The sequence below is a fragment of the Passer domesticus genome, chromosome 2, assembly GCF_036417665.1.
Source record: "Passer domesticus isolate bPasDom1 chromosome 2, bPasDom1.hap1, whole genome shotgun sequence".
Classification (NCBI taxonomy): Eukaryota; Metazoa; Chordata; class Aves; order Passeriformes; family Passeridae; genus Passer; species Passer domesticus.
Window position 1 is genome coordinate 21355189 of NC_087475.1, and position 16412 is coordinate 21371600.

A 16412-nucleotide genomic window follows, 5' to 3' on the forward strand; every position below is an offset into this window, starting at 1 on the left:
TACACTGGCTCAGCTGTGCTGTCTAATCAAGTATTCTAAATCAATTAAAAGTGAAGCCAATTTGTACACATGAATGTTTGTATTTATAAATGAACCTAAATATTCCACAGTAATATTCCATACGGTTTATTTCCTGTAGTACATGGATAGAAACCCAGGACTGACTGAGCTCATTAGCTATGAAAACATGCTGTTTTATCAGACAAGCTTTTGTCCAGCAATAAAAAAAAATGATCAGTGAATGGATGAACCCTTCCTGCCCTATACAACAATGGTTCTCCATGCAGGAATGTCAGTTAACAGTAAACAGGCTCTCTCAGTTGTTTGGAATTGTCACCAGGTTTGTAAATGATCCTCATGCATCTTCCCATAATACTACATTTCTCACAGGTTTTAAAGGAAACAGAAAGACGCTTTCTGTGTGTGGAGAGTATTTTCCCAGGTTTTAGTTTAAGCAGTGATGCTCAAGCAGAGTAGAATGGCTGCAGACACCTGCAGGGGTGATGCTCCACAGATGCCTTCCCCGCCTCTCCACACAAATGGCTGAGTCACAGTTGTTTAATGGCCCGGGGCAGTGAGCTATAGCCTGTCCTAGGCACCCCTGATCTGGCCGTGGCCTGTTTTACAAAAGGTGCACAGCAAAGTAAAGCATCGCAGCAGTGACTCAGCACTGTGCATTAATAGCCAGCCTAAGCTTACTGAAGAGCCTGTGGTTCCATGTGTCAGGGACAGACTGCCGAGCTGGCTGGAAGCTCCTTGCGCATCTTTCAGCTCCAGGCAGCAGCACAACAGGGCTGACAGTACCCTGGGAGCATGGAATGGGAGCACAGCTCAAGGAGAAGAGAAGGAGGGCAGGAGGACACTGCTTTTGAATTGGCTCAGGTCAGCTGCTAAGAGTTGGATTCCCTCGGTCCACAGGAGGAAGTGGAAGCCGAGCAGCTGATGAAGCTGTGAAGAATTAGGTGTGTTCATATCCTCCATGCATAAGGAGTGGAACAGAAAGCAGTGCTTAGAGGAATCTTGTATATCCTGCATGCACACACATACCCACATGCAGAAATGAAGCACATGCTTTTGGTCATACCAGAAAGCACAGGGAGGTAAGAAATAAAGAGAGTCATCGTAATCTGATTAGCTGTGTAATTAAGACTAAACTGGGAGATCAATGAGGGAAACTATTAGGAGGGCTTTTTTTCAGCACAGTATGCTTGAGAAAAAATGAGAAATCTGGTGGAAATCTAATGGGATAAAGTAACAGATGGTAGGTGGACACCCAAGGGATATGAAATATGCTTAAAGATGATAATGGCTAACAATATGATTAAGAGTACATGCAATCTCACAATGCACTGCATGAAACTGAAATGTAAGTACTAATGCCATAAACCCCTTAATATTATAGATTACATTTACATACTTTTATAGACACCTACCAGACAAACAGGAAGAACACTTAGGAAAAGGTTCTATATAACACAAGTATCTGGCCTATTTAAGGGAATGACTTGTGTTGCTGTCTTGAGAAACTGGCAAATAACTGTCTACAAATATGATAGAGGATTACAGGACACCTATAACAATAAATAATTGACTCACTACAGAAAAGAACAAGTACAAACCACCATCATCTGAGCAACCTGAGGCCTACCTCACACTACTTCTCTCTACTGGCCTGTAAGGACCCTGGGGGAAAAAGGTAGATCAAATCCTACCCACTTGTTCAATCACAAATATATCAGCAACTTCCAGCAAAATCTTCCACATAACACACTCTTCTCCCAGTTGGTACACGTGCAGGAGTAGGGATTGTGGTCTAAAAGCTGGACACACAAGCAGGTCAAGTCAAGATGTCCACTGATGCTCAGGCACTGCTTTCAGGTTTTTCTTGTGCATCATCAAATTTGCTACAGCAGTCTCATTAAACTATGGTGGTACTGTGCCTTCTAAATATTTGGCAATAATTAAATAATACCTATGAACAGTACAGCCCAGCTACAGAATTGTGTATTTCTCCACGAAACAAATGAACGCTATATATAAAAATGCTAGATATATACAGATATATGGATACATAAGCACACAAAACAGTGTCAAATGGAGTAAATGCAAACAAATGATAATATATAAACCAATGCTGCATTTCCCAGTTATTTATGTAGATTTATTTTTAAATATATCTGATTGTGCTCATATCACTGATGAAGACAATAGTAATGCACTAAATGTCATTAAACACTTAAACTAAAATTCCTCCTTGATCATCCCTACACAACCACTTTGATATTATTTTGCCACCCCATGACAAGAACAACCTCATAACCAGAAGGTCAGAAAATTCTTACTCTGTTATGAGAGCAAACTAAATAATTTCCAAAAGCAAGAGTCCTCTCCCAGGACTGCTTTTGGCTCTCCCATCTCCAACTGGCACTAATTTAAATGAGGGGACTGGTAGATTTAGCACTTCAGCTGATATCAATTACTGTTGTATCACACAAAGCACTCCCTGAAGTAATCAAGGACTAAGCTGCTTATGGAAGTAGTGTAAAAACTGCACTCGAAATTAAACAGTACACAGCAGAGACATAACCATCCCCTCTGTAAGAAAAAGAGATTTAAATGGGCAGCTGCATTGTGCATCAGCAGAATTGCAACCATTTCTGTGAATGGTTTTAAGGTGCATAGAGAGGTCACTGTGTTCCATAGATTGGGTTACTGCAAAGCCAACAGATAATGACTACATAAAAGAAGTGTAACTGGGCACTGGACTGCCTTAAAACAACTGAAGAAAAACAGAATAAGCCAGAATGATGCTGACTCTTATGCAGCTTCAGAGCAAGCATCATCCACTAATTTACTCACAACTTATGAAAACTTCCCAGTTTTACAATCATAAAATAAAAAATAAATTAAAAAAACCCCACAACCCCCCCCAAAAAAAAAAAAACAAAAACAAGGCCCAAACCACAGATTTAATTTTTTTTGTCCTAGTGCAGGAAAATGGTGGGAGGTAATGGAAGTGGGCCCAATTAAATGTGATGTAAGGAACCAACAAGAGACAAACTCTTCAGAAGCCTAAGTTGCAACAGCTGTCTTGCACTGTTGTGCTTTCGTCTGTTCTCAGGATCCCACCTCAATGGTTTCAGCTCAAGGACAATTTTGTTTTAAGGATGCTTAAAGCAGTACTTGTCATATAGGGCAGGCTCACTCAGCTGAGGACAGCTCAAGTCACTGCAGGCCCCCCTCTCTCCAAAAGGACAGATATAGATAGGCTTCCTGGCACCTTTCCATCCTACAATTTCCTACTGCTATTACACTGATGATTCAAATCTAATTTTAACAAGCAAGCAAGCCTTCTGCTGTCAGCAGCCATTGTTCTAAGACAGAAGGAAAATACTTTAAGCACATTTTCGTGCCTTTCAACATCTGCATTCTTGTATTGCTTTTGTTCCTGGAGAGGGGCACAGAAAAGGAAAATAAGGGGAGCACTTCCCAAGACAAGGAGCTAAGATATCAGTGTTGTCACTTATCATTTCCTAAACAAATTAAATTTTCCCAAACAATGCATGGGTGGCAGAAGGATATTATTCATTTAAGGACTAATACTTTGAAAATCTAAAAAACTTGCTACTGTAACAAAGCAAGATTCAAACCATATTCCCCTAAGAACACATAAAAACAATGGTTTTTTTTTTTCTTTTTTCAGAAATAGAAAAATATTTTCCACATACTTTGGTATATTTCAGTCCTACACAGCCGCAATACTTATCTTTTTAAATAACTAAATATATTAATCGTTTTACAGCTAAGTTTGTGTGTAAATGAAACTGCTTTACCAGTTCAGAAAGAATCCAAAAAAATCCTTGATTATATACTACCTCACAAGATGTGACCATTCACCATGTTTCTAAGTGTTTGCATAAGAGATCAGAAAAAGGAAAGTAATTTGAATATTCTTTTGCATATTTTTAAGACGGTCCTCAAAAGCCAAGTGAACACAGAATAACATGCTGTGCAGCAAAAGAAATCATCCCATAAAATGTGCATTATCAGTGAAAAGTTGCAAGGGGTAGGATATTCACTGAACATCCTTAGTTCTGAAGATTATTGCAGAAGAAGGGAATAAACTCAGTTCCAATAACCAAGGATAAGGCAAGCATAGAAAAGTCTTCCAGGCAAGGAAGAAAGAGGCCAGTTTGTCCTGAGTTACAGCATACTCAAGTCAGTTCTATGACACATCCCGATGTTTATATTGTACTATTTTAATAAATCAACAATAGAAGATTAAATATATCCGCAGGTCTCCTAAATATAACACATGCTACACTGTGGTGCTGAAATATGCAAGGTGTTTTTATTACCTAGAATTCATATCATAGAAGGTTATTTATACATTGGAACAGGAAATATGTAATAGCAGTTAACACCCTAAAAGGTGCAGAAAATGTTACCTGTGCAATACACTGCTATACTGTTGTCTCAATGGCAGTAGACAGAACACGGGGATCAAGTGTTGCAGTCCCCTTAGACAGACATTGTGTAACCTGCCTAAGGTATTTAATTTGATCTCTTTGTTCGAGTCAGTGACATTTGCATTCATTCACATTCAGCAAGTTATTAATCTAAAAAAGCTAAGGAGTCTTTCATTTCTTCTTGTCTCCAAACTCCATTTGTTCTTCTATAAAATTAATGCCATAAATAAAATGTTGTGTTTAGACCTGCTGTGAGACTGCCAGCCAATTTTACTGCAGATAAAGGTCAAGAAAAAATTTATTAAAAAAACAAAGTAACAATTTTTTTCCCAAACTCCCTATATTAAAGAACAGTGCCAAGCATTTAAATAAACTCCCAACATAGGTCAATCCTTAATGGGCTTGTAAGTGAGCTGTGTGTTTTTAAGAGCTAGCCTTTGGAGCATTACTGAGCTGTTTCTTGCACAGCAACTGCTGTGTTGCAACTGCCCTCTAGAAACCTGTATCATCTGAACGAAATAACCAGCCTGGATGAAAGCCCAAACCCTAACCGAAGGCCTCAATAAGCACGAATCCAACAAGAGACACAAGTAACCTCCTACCTCTGCTGGGTTTCCACAAAAGCACATGTTTTGAAACTCAAAAATGCAATTCTTGCATTAAACACCATGTTCAAACACCAAAAGAAATTGTATTTTTGAAATTCATCTGAGCTGGGTGTAAAAATTTCAGCTAATTCCTTGTCTCAACTTCGATGAATATTGGGGGAATAACAAAATCTGTTTCCTGTTTGAATTCTTCTTTTTCTTATTTCCAGTGCATCTTTTTATTTCCATGGCATCCAAACAAAAAGAGCCTTCTCATATCATAAATCTTCACATGGTTATTACCAAATGATGGCCAACTCATAATTTCAGTCTTCTTTTAACAAAAAAGATTGGATTTCATGTTTTGTACTATAAAAATCAGCTCCTGCAGAACCACCAAACTATTTCTGCAATAAAAGCATATTCTCAGAGCTCCTAGTATGAATACCATTCATCCACACTGCACACCCATACGAGCTAAATATCCTCCATTCCACATGGACAGCAAACACAGTTTTTATTTGTTAGTCTTGTAATCTTACATCAAAACATTGAATCACTGATTGGGAGACTTACGTGCAAGCTGTGCAGTATGGCCACAGTGCACCTTCAGGATACAAAAATGACAACTGCTGAAGGAGCTTCAGATATTACGGGCTTGCACAGATTAAAACAAGAAGACATCACCTTGCTACTCATGATCACTGTCTTCACAGCTGAGTAGGGTAATGTGAAATAATGAATGGATTAAGAGCACAGTAAGAAAATAAGAAAACTAATGCCTAAGACCTCCTGGAGACCAAAGCAGGGAAACAGGAACAAAATGCTGATATTTAGCTCAGAAAACAGCTCAGCATATCTTTTTCCAGTGACTACAACTGGAGCCAGTAACTGCTGTATTTGCTTATGGATTCAGTCGGTATTTTAGAGACAGCATGCAGAACAGGCTTCTGCAAAAGTAGGCAAGTACTTCCCATGTGTTATTGTCATACAGAATTACCAGAGACATGGCCTTGTGCATCCTTCAAAGCAGAGGGGATGCTGCAACCACTGCCTTCCTCATGGCAGGCATGCACACAAGCCAACAGGCTGTTTTGGATGGATGCTTAACATTGACTTGATAGATATGAAGCTGCAGACACAAGGACTTGGAATTTAATGCAACGAAAAGCAAAAATAGAAATAGAAATGGAAAGCAATGTATGGCTTGGGAAAATGCAAGATATAACATGTCTGGTATGAAAAAAACTCAGGTCAGTAATAAGAAAAGTAGGGAAGGAAGGGAAAGAGTGCACTGAGACATAAATGATGTAGGAGGTAATACAAGCAGTCAATCCAGAGAGTAGAATTTTAGAAAATAAAAGCATCAGGAATCATGATAATTTTAAAAAATATATATTCTCTACAATTTTAGGAGAACCTGGACTCCTGAATCTCCTGATTAAATGAAGGCGGGTCTCTCAAAAGCAAAAAGGTGAAGAACTGATGTTTGAGTAAAGAAAGATAATTTTTTACAGGTGAAAAATGGTAAGGTGGGTAAAGAGATAGTGGTATAATTGTTCATAAATACCTAAAAGCAAAGGATGTGCATAGAAAAACGATGATATTTTCTAACAGCTATGGAAACTCAAGAAGGAATACTTGGAAAGTGGGGACTTTTTTGGTGGTTTGTTTTAGCTGTTTTTTTTTACATAAAAATATTGAGGAACTAGAAGGAAAGGCTTTTGGGGGGCGGGGGGGAATGACTGTTGGCCTGTAAAAAAGTGTCAGAGGGAATACTGCAAAGATACTGCTGGATTAACAGAAAATGAACTGATGGGAACAGTCCTGTATAAGAAGGAGGAATGCCTTGGATAATGTAAAAAACCACTTCCCAGTCTGCTTATCTGTACACTATGCATACAACTAAGATATATTACCTGAAAATTTGTGCTCCCTTTTTAATACAACAGTAATGTACTTTATTACTGATTTTAACAGGCTTTAATAGGAGGAAGCATACATTCAATTATTTTATTACATGCTTTGAATATAAATGGTGAGCATCTGCACTCTAGTTTACTCCTTCCGTCCTCATGCTCTCATAAAAACAGCACTGGCACATTTTAGAATTCAGAGCAGCCCTCCCCAGCCCAGCCGCTTTCTTGGCTGGTTTGCTGGGATCTATATATCCAATCTAATTATTTTGATTCCCATTTCCAAGCCTATCAGTGGTGCAGTGGTGCAAGAAATCAAAATGCCAGTCTCCTGAATGTGTTAGAACCTAAAAGCTAACAGCTACTCATTTGCAGAGGCATCACTGCATGGCCCAAAGCCCCTGTCACCAGGCAATTTACATTCAGGGTTCTGGATGTGACTCGAGAGGGGTTTCCCAGCACACCAATACAGAGTATTTCATATAACATTTCAGATATGCTACAGGTTGTTGCATCATCTTATTTTGTCACAGCATAACTGACAAAAAATCCCCCAGCAACGCTTTGTTCAAATTTTGTCTCTTTTTAAAGACTCGAGTCCTTCCTCTTTGTTATTTTCCCTTTGTTTTCTTAAAAGGCAAAAATAGGATCATACAAGTTTATCTTCCTTTAAGTGATCAGAAGAGAGCCAGCAATAATCCTGCCAAAACACCTACTGCCCTCTCAAATCAGGGGGATCATATGTTGCTCAGTAGCTGAATTTCCCTGTGGATCTTTTCTCTGCTTAGAAGCTGTGCCCCTCTTGAATTACAGTCTTACTTAGATTACTAATGCTCAGCACCACCAAAAATATTCCCATTCATTTCTCCAGCTTTTACAAACATGATAACATGATTTGTGTTTAAATATAAGCGTCACCGTTTTACTTTTTATTATGAGTATCATATGTTTGGCAAGCTGTCTGACCTTCCTTATGATGATGAATGCTGCAGCAAACAATTTGCTGTATCTTTAAAGAAATGGCCAATTCAATTACATTATGCCAGAAGCTTTCAAATCCCTCTCTGCCAAATGTCTTTGCTATATCCTGCCACAGACAGCCCATTTGTATTCCAGCACAGTAGGACACTTGTTTTGTTGAAGCACACAGTTCTAGTTAGGTACTATCAACAGAGCAGTATTTCAGTTCTCCAGCTCTGTGCTCCTTGCACCCCCTCTACCCTCGGTTATCAGGAATTTCAATTTTCCTGACCAAACGTGTATGCATTACTAATTATGTGCATGAAATGCAGTAGTTATCGACTGCTACAACAAAATACATTAGTGGCCAATTACATGAGTTCTTGGCAGCAATGGTTATCATTCTAGTGGATTTAATCATTGCACTTAAAGTGAAGCTTGAGATTCCCTTTGAGATTACACCACTAATTGCTTCTGTTTTGCCAGTTACTGCATGAGCTGTTTGCAAAAAGGATCACTAAAGATGCTTTCTAAATATGGGAAAGCAGCAAACAGATGAAGCCTCCAGTAATGAGTGTCCCCCCTCCCGAAAAAGCACAGTGTCAATTTATTCATACCACAATGCTCCTCTCCCATTCCTATTCCCCCTGTCACCTCCTCTTTCCCTCTCATTTCTTGTTATTTGGGCAGACAGCAGCAATACAGCTGCATTGCTATTCATGTGAATCATGCCACACACTATCATTTATTTATATAGATACTGAGAATATTATACTGCAAAAATAAAAAAAAAGCTTCCTCCTCTCTCCTGTGTTTGCAGAGAGGATACTACTAATTATTATTATGATTATGACAGAATGTTTAAATGGTCTTAAACCTTAAAAGAAAAATGAAAAAAAAACAACTTACGCCAAGTACATGATTTATTACATGTACAATATCATTCTAATAGGCTTCCACTCTCCAGGAATTCCTAAAAACAAGCACTCCCCCTCCTAAGGAATTTGTAATATAACATATTGTTCTTTAAAAGCCCACATCTACTTCCAGGTTGTCAGTAGTGATGAATTATCTGGTTTACAGCCTCATACAGCAAAAGTGTCTATATATTTTAATGCTGAGACCCACTTCAGGACTTTCGTACCTTTCATATGTAGTGATATACAACTTTCCAAACATGACAGAAAGGCTTCAGGTGAAACAGAGATATAATTGTCATCAACATTTTAGGTCTGATCAAAATAAGTATTCTTTCAAAGACAAAAAGAATGGGGAAGGATTACAAAAATACAGTTTTGTTAGCTGAGAACAAGCTATTTTAATCAATAAAATTGTTTAAATAAATTTGTTTGGCTTCTTTTCATTAAAAATTTCAGCTACTAAAGCTTTTCATTATTCAAACACCACTCTGTGAACAACAAAGAAACACTCAAAAATATAAAAAAACCCCAACAATTCTCAACAAAAATTTTCTCATGAGGTTAGAAAACCTCCTATGTTTGTCTCAACAAACACCAACATTTTTAGGATTTCAATAGATGCTAGGTTGATAAAACTTTAATTAGAAATTTAATTGATCTCTTTGAGGGAGATACTGTAGAGAAAGTTTTAAAACCCCAGAGACTTCTACACTATAAACAGCAGAGCATAAACATTTTTAAAAGCTGTCAGAAACCATACACTGTGATTTACAAAAATTATAGCAATCTCTATTGAAATTAACTGCTAATAGAAGTTGAAAAGCTTCATCCTATGGTATTAATAGGCTACAGCACCAGTCAGCTTCACTTCAGCCTCTAAGTACAGCACAGACTAATTCCTACCAATCCCTGGAAAAGAACAGAAGGCAGCAGAACGAGGGTTACACCACTGATACATTTATTTATCACACCCAGATGCAGATTTGCACAAAACCAGTTGATCTTTCAGAACGGCAGGCACAAGAACTGCTGCACACAGGATGCTCTCAAAACCAAGGCCAGTTCATTTTCATGCTTAACAGAGAAAATCTTGCCCCAAGGCACTCAATTTCGAGTCTGAATGAGAAAATCTGTAGGTGATGCAGTAACTACAGTAACTGGCAAATAATAAACTGGGTAAAACACCTAGAGATCAATCCTATATTCATGAAGGAACACACTACACAGTTCAATTGGATTATCTCCATTTCTTAGTTCACTAGTTTTGACTTCTACCTTATCAGACAACACTTACGAACAATTTTCAAGTACAAAGTAACACAACACTGACACAGTATCTTTGTCACCATACCTACAGGTCCTCCAGTCCAGCAGAATGACTGCCTTTGTTTTGTATGGGCAAGTTCCTGTCTCATGTACATAGGCACAAAATCTAAATTACAATTCCAAGAAGACTGCAATTGTATCTGGAATTTCTAGTGCTGCCTTTCAAATGAGGAAACAGGAACAAATCAGGAGAAGAAAATATTCCCAAAATGAACAGCTGAGCTTATGTAGCACCCAAAATACAAAAGGTTGGGAAATAGCTGTCTTTCATCACTGTCAAAAGCAATAAAATATAATATGCAGAGTAGGACTGATAACACAGGAAATAAATGAAAACATTTGCTTCATGTTAGTATAGAAGTTAAAAGAAACAAGGCAAAAACCTCTCTCAAAGGTCCCTGCTGGATTTAAAACAGAGCTGTTGAGCCAACTGGGATTTCAAAACATGCCACTATCATTTAGGAACACTGAACTTCTCTTCTTTAATAAACCTTACACCTGTTCACTAGTCCAGAGACTTAATTCCTAAAACCATACACAGCAAGTGCAAGGCAAGGAACCAGAACTTCAATGAGAAGTGCTAATGCACAGGAAAGCAACCAGTTACCTATAATACAGTCTCAGGCATTATTTGTAATTCACCTAACTTAGAAATAAAACAATGATAATGCTAAATGCTACCATGATGTACTTCTCAATGAATTAAAAGTCTTATGTGTGCATAGCTCACAAAGCCTGGCAGATTTTTAGGTTACATATTTAATTCTCTTTAATACTGAAAGCAATGAGAGATGTTTTTGTCTACTACTCTACTGCAGGGATAAACACAATAAATACTCTAGCAAAATGAAATACACTTTTTTATGCAGTGATGTGATGGATATCAATTTGTAAGTTCATGAATTAAGTAGAAGAATATGAATAAACCATGTCACAGATTTGGAAAAAACAGCACTGGTAACAAGTTTAGACCAGATTAAATTGAAAGACTTTCAGCTGGTACGTATTTTTTTCAAAATTTAATGTAGATACCAGTAAGGATATTCAGCTTAGTAAAGCTCTCTAAAACCAAAGATAATTCTTTTAGCATGAGAAATGCCAGCAGGAAGAAAGGCTCCACTCTAGCAATTGTTTTAGAAAACTCAATTAACTTGCCCATTTTAAAAAAATATGTTACCAGTAGAAAGACGTTTCATGCTATAAAAAATTTATCTGCTTATTAATATTACAGACATTTCATATATGAATAGGTATGATTAAATAAATGCATTAAATAATAAGTAACACATCAACGTACCTTTTCAACATGTAAAATAATTTTTTGCAACCAGAATAATGCTTGGGTTGCCCGGAAAGAAAGCTATGTGGATAAATGGAAATTACTCTTCCTGCCTTTCAGAAAACTGTGTAGGCTGGGTTTGGGACTAGGGGACTCCACATGCTAAAGAATGTCTACCACATGCCCCATCCAAGCTGATGAAGAAAAGCTGTCCCTGTCCTGTTTTAGTGAAAGCAAACCCCAATCAAGACAATAGTTTTTGTCTCAAAAAACACCCCTCATGAAATGAGCATTCATCCTTTCCAAGACAACCTTCCACGAGGTCATCTTCTCAGCCTTCACCCTCTGATGACCTCATATTGAACCTGGCCTGACCTGCAGTTCTGCTGAGTCTCAGTTCCTTACAATGATTACAAACCAGCAAGATCAAGTTAAGCTTTAAGAAACTCAGACATTAGTCTGAAGATAAATAACTGCAAAGACAAAACATCAAAATACCAAGAAATCCTGTTTATAAGCTATGTTTCATTCTATAGAGACTTCAAGGGCAGCAATAAAAACAAAATGTACCACAAAGCACTGAAGGCTCTATAGCACATTCCCTCCCTTGCAGGTACCCTACCATTTCTGGTCTTTGTCAGTTCAAAAGCCAAACTATTGTCTGAATTTACAACTGCAATTAGGCATGGAGATGCTGAAAAATATTTCACAGTCTTAACATTATGTAAAGCTGATTTCCACTAAGTATTCACTTACTCAGGTGCAAGAACAGTCAAGGTCCCCAGTTTGCCCCAGATTTTCCCTTCAGGCCAGTGTTATCCTTAGGTACCTGTGCACAATAAAAAGAAACAAATAAAACATTAATCTACATTACTCCTCATAAGTTCATCTCTTGATTATATCAACTCTTATGGCCCAAATTTAAAAATTCAGATCTCCAGTTTTTCCCACAGGATTATTTCCCATCAATATGGTTAACCTGAAGCAAACTCAAAGCTGTTTTCCCCATGTAAAAAAAATGGTGATTATTTGACCAGTGTATATATATATATTTAGATTTACCATGAACCTAAATGAAAGAGTTTTCTGTAAGAAAACTCATGTAAATTCAGCCTAATAGATGGTGGGATTGCATGGTTTAGGTATATTTCATCACTTGTTTTCAGGAGTATAAACAGAGAACACACAGTTAAGCCTTTGTTAGCTATATATTTAAACTACCTTAAAGCTGTTAACATGTGACAAGCAAATCCCACATATTCAATTACCGCTTTAAAAATTGAAAGAAGGTTCGTGTACAGGTGCACTGTCAGTTAAGGAGCTCAAAAAATAGAGTTATTCTTTCTCCTGGCACTAGTATGAATTTTAAAAACATTTTCAAAATGTGCCATTCAACCATATGGAATCAATTTTTGCAGACATATGGAGCGCCAATTAAATAAGTGTGGCTTTGCTGACACAAAAGTCCACCTGCACGTATTCAGATTTTCCAGAATTAGACCATCTAATTTAGAGCAGCCCACTTAACAGTAAGAGAGTAGAAAAGCAATGTATTTGATATGACACAACCTCTGTAACCAGTCTCCTTAAATAGCAATTGCAGCCTTACTTTTGACCATGGTAAGGATATAATCAGATAAGATTGAATTAGCTCCCCTAAAATACAGCTCCAATTACATCAGATCAAAAGAAAATAATTTTTCATCTTCTCCATCATGCAAGTAAATATATAATTGGGAAATTAAGCAAGGTACAATTTTTCAAAGAAAATTTTATCAGAAGTCAACAGAAATTAAAAAACTGACTGTAACCATACTTCCCAGAATTTCCTAGGTTTTCTGCACATATTTTCCCACAAGAAATGTACAGAAAGCATACCAATTAAAGAAACAGAAGTCAAAAGAAGTTATATACACACATCAACACTCTTAAATAAAATCCTAATAGAAGACAGGTATTCAATGATGTGGAAACTAACAAATTCTTTAGGTAAGCTCTTCAGAATCTTCTTCTGTTTTTTTGTTTTTTGGTTTTTTTGGTTTTTTTTTTTTTCCAAGGATTTGTAGTTAATTGGGCACCCTTGCTCAAATCTAGTTTGACTGACTTTATATTAGGTGATAACACACAGGTTTTTTTCCCACAGAACCCCAGGCTTATTCAGTGAATACAGTAGCTAGAAGAGAGATGTGAAACTCTACCCAGTGGCTGCATTCCACATGGTCACACAGCTCTACGCACTCACTGCTCCAGGCTACCCTGTGCTTTCCAGAACAGCACTCTGAGGACAGAAATGCCCTTTCTTGGACAGAGCTCCCTTCGGTGCTGCCAGGTAACAACACACCCCTGCCAAGGGCATCATGTGATCCCAGAGACAAGAAAACTTCAGAATCAGGAGCATTACAAACTTTGCTGTTCAACCAGGTTCCTAAAACTCTTTTTCAGAGTATTTAGCTTTCTATAAGCTGCATCCACCTAGTTTCCTTAGTTAAGGTGACACATGTCTCCCCTCACTTGTGAGCTGCCCCATTCACTACCTGTCTTAGGGTTTCTACAACAAATAAAAGCAGGTTTCCAGAGACCTGTCCTTCTTTGCTGCAGTCTTCATACACATCTGTTCCACTTGGAAAGCCCATACAATCCTGAGATCATAGAATTTAAAACTGTATCGTAATGCAAATGTCCAGGGGAGCTCAGTTAACATATTTTAGACAATCTAAATTCTGTGCTTTCCCAGCTTTGCAGGACTTGCTCTTTGTAGCTCTTTACTCAAGGCAGCTTTCTGAGCTTGGTTTTTTAAAGACAGTAGCCATTGAAATGGAGTAGCTCTGTCTTGCTCAATACAGATATTCAGTCTCCCTCAAAACTTCTCATCCAAGCCTCATTATTGCCAGTCCTGTGGACATGTGCTACTGCCTCCATCCACTCCTGTCTTTAGGCTCAGTTTCCTATTTGGGATCCCAGTCCTGCCTCATTTCAGTGACCACTTCATTTTCAACAACTCCATTACACTATATATTGCTCCGACCCTGTAACCAGAGTCCCATGAGCTTCCAGCTCTCCTGTACCAGCATTCCTTTTAATCTCTCAGCTTTCTGCACCCTTCACAGATCTCTTCGTTTTTCCATATCACTTTTCACCTTCCAATGTTTTTCCCACTTCTTTACTCCCCCACTCACTTCCTGTGCTTCCCTCCTGCCCTGGCAGTTTCCAAATTTCTTCTCAACAGCTAAGTCCACGTGTTTTCCTGGTTCCTACGCAGTCTTTGTGATTAGCATGCCACAGCCATGGCTGCTACGCTTTGTGCAGAACTCCCTTCTAATGACGGGTGTTAAAGAGATCTGTACAAGGGCTAATGAGCAGCAACACAATTTCAGGACCCCAGAACTGGGGCAGAAGAAAAGCCAAACCAGCAGTGCAGAAATAGAATTTTAGGCATTTAAATACCTCACTACAGACTCCAATATACTTAGATGTCAAGACACCTGTATGAAGGCTTTGTGGACTGTAGCTACTTCTGTCTTGCTGTTAGATTAACACCATCCATCTTTTAAATTTAAAAACAAAATACTTCTACAATGAACCACAATGAAGTTACTTAGAGTCTAAGTCTCAACCTAAACTCAATCTACATCTAACTTAACAGCAAGTTACTTACACGTTTTTAAAACATTTTTTCCAAAGAGAAAACAGCCCTTGATTCAGCCAAATACATTAAGTACTGTGGGGGAGGGGAAAAGGGGATTTAATTAAAAACAAGGTTTTCTTGGCACTATTTACCAAGGATAAGTGTTCTTATTATTATTCTACAGAAGAAAGTAGATTGTAGCATACCTTCATCTACTTTTGCCACAAAGTATGAGCTAACCAAAGACATCTTCCTATTCTGTTTCAAACTTCCCTGTCTTTGGTGTGAGCGCTTAGGTTAATTTAGGCTGAATTTAAGATGATTTTAGAATATTACAGAATACCAGGTTGGAAGTGACCTCTTGAATCATCTGATCCAACCTTCCATGGCAGAAGCACAGTCTAGGTAAGAAGGCCCAGCACCCTGTCCAGACAAATCTTAGAAGGGTCCAATGCTGAGGAATCCACAGCTTCCCTGGAAACATTATTCTCATGGCTGATTGCTCCCATTATGAAAATTTTTCCTCTTGTGTTCCATCAGCATCTAAGCAAGAGTAACTTTTAATCATTACCCTTCATCTTTTCCATGGCACTCCTGGTAAAAAGGGAGTTTCCACCATCCCTGTAGCCACTGAGCCTTTGCACAAGACTGGACCCACTCCACTCTCTCAGCCCTGCCTCACGTGGCAGGTCCCCAGTCCTTTGCTCATCTTTGTGGCCCCTCTCTGGACCCTCCCCAGCCTGTGCTCACGTTTTTGCACAGCAGGGACCAAAAGTGAGTGCAGCACTCCCGGTGTGGCCTGGCAAGCACGGAGCAGAGTGGGACAATGACCCTTAACTCATCTCTGCTGGTGATTCCCCTGTTGCTGCAGCCCAGCATCCTGCTGGCATCCCTTGCCACAGCAGCACACTGCTCTCTCACATGGAACCTGCTGCCCCCCAGAACACCCACATCCCTTTCCATGGAGCTGGGTGGGTAGATAGATAGAGTGCCTGTGCTGCACTCCTGGAATATGGACAGATCCCTCCTATGCTACTACTGTATTACTGCTACTGTGGCCATTTAATCAGAGCACACTTCATGAGTACAGATGAATAATTCAGTGCTAGAAGTTTTCTGCTGAAGAGAAATTTCTATTACATTTTGGTTCTTCCAACATTGAATCTAAAAAGAAAAAATATCTCCCTGATTCAACTGAAAAAAAATCCCATAGAGTAGTTATTTTTTTCTATTTAAATAGCAAATTATCAAAAATATTTAGGTACACTACAACAACATAACCTTCCCACAACCCTTTTTGTGTCCAAAAAAAAAGTATAAATTTAATATC

The 16412-nt window shown here is 38.4% G+C and overlaps 1 protein-coding gene across 2 annotated transcripts in view; it reads right to left on the reverse strand.

The window, feature by feature from the left end:
• The window catches only part of TBL1X (transducin beta like 1 X-linked), a 190022-nt gene that overhangs the window by 124268 nt on the left and 49342 nt on the right, over positions 1 to 16412 (reverse strand). For both annotated transcript variants that reach the window (XM_064407742.1, XM_064407741.1), the window contains exon 2: positions 12214 to 12286. The gene's annotated coding sequence lies outside the window, so the exon portion shown is untranslated. The remainder of the gene's footprint in view (positions 1 to 12213; positions 12287 to 16412) is intronic.